Below are 1,413 nucleotides of genomic sequence, written 5' to 3' on the forward strand. Positions count from 1 at the left end.
TCAACAGCTAGCCCACGCTGCGCAAAATCCTATCATAATGGCAAACAGTAGTACGCGTCCCATGCGGAAGTATGCATCTCCTGGGTTGTATGATTTCTCACCGGGGATCATATATCCAATGCCAGATGGGACAAGATTTGAGATGAAATCTGTGATGTTACAAATGCTCTGAACAGCTGGACAATTTGGGGGTGCTTAGGGAGAAGACCTTCACGCCCACATGAAACGTTTCTTGGAGACGTGCAACTCGTTTGTGATTCCTGGAATCACTTCAGAAGCTATTAGGCTATCTTTATTCCCATATTCTCTGTGTGATGATGCAAAGCAATGGGTAAGTTCTTTGGAGCCTGGAGAGATCACGACCTAGGAAAAGTTAGTGGAGAAATTCATGCATAAATACTTCCCACCCACCACAAACGCAAGGAGGCGGAAAGAGATCATGAACTTCGAACAGGAAGAAGCTGAAACCTTGAGTGCCACATGGGAGCATTTTAAAGGATTAATCAAGAATTGCCCCAATCATGGATTACCATTAACCATCCAGATGGAAACTTTCTATGGCGAATTAAACAGAGCGTCTCAAATGGCAGCCGATGTAGCTACAGCTGGTGGTATCATGGATAAATATTATAATGAAGCTAAGGAAATACTGGACCGTATAGCCAAGTATAATATGGAATGGGTGGAAAAAACTTACGACGCAAGAGCAGAAAGGAAGAGGCGATCTCAGAATGGGAATGCTATTGACTCTAACGCAATAGCCACGCTCTTTGCATAAGTGGCTACTATGACAAACCTTTTACAGAATATGTCACTAGGGAACGTATCAAACCCACAAAAGGTAAATTAGGTAGAAACATTTGTACAGCACATGGTTAGCTGTGTGGGCTGTGGAGATCCCCATTCCTACTCTGATTGCCCACAAAATCTGCAATCAGTATGCTTTATTAAAAATAACCCATTCTCACACACATATAATCCCGGGTGGAGGAACCATCCAAATTTCTCTTGGGCAGGTAATCAATAGAAGCCACACCACTCAGGAGTAAACCAGCAGTAGAGGCAAGGACCGCTGCCTGGATTCCAGCTAATGCAGCAGCCGCACCAACAACCCTTTAATAGAGGAGGTCATGCATCGAGTTCAACATCTCCGCTTGAAAACCTCTTAAAGGAGTATATCGCCCAGAACAACGCATTGCTAAAAAGCCAGACGTCTTTCATCAGAACTTTGTAGATACAAGTGGGGCAGATTGCGAGTGAGTTGAAGAATCGGCAGCCTGGAGTCTTGCTCAGCAACATGTAAACCCCAGGGAATACCAAAGGGGCAGTAGAATTAACGCGGTAGGATGGCACAAATACGTTCAAGGTAAATGGGCAAGGAGTGAAGCCCTACTTTGAAGATGGTGTAGAACA

The 1,413-nt window shown here is 44.4% G+C and overlaps 1 non-coding gene across 1 annotated transcript; it reads right to left on the reverse strand.

The window, feature by feature from the left end:
* Positions 1 to 424: 424 nt before the first annotated feature.
* LOC120068714 (small nucleolar RNA R71) lies at positions 425 to 528 on the reverse strand. The gene has a single exon (XR_005479339.1). It is a non-coding gene; the product is annotated as a small nucleolar RNA R71 (small nucleolar RNA).
* Positions 529 to 1,413: the final 885 nt, after the last annotated feature.

Source organism: Benincasa hispida, chromosome 12, assembly GCF_027475165.1.
Source record: "Benincasa hispida cultivar pf3 chromosome 12, pf3_genome.v1.1, whole genome shotgun sequence".
NCBI lineage: Eukaryota > Viridiplantae > Streptophyta > Magnoliopsida > Cucurbitales > Cucurbitaceae > Benincasa > Benincasa hispida.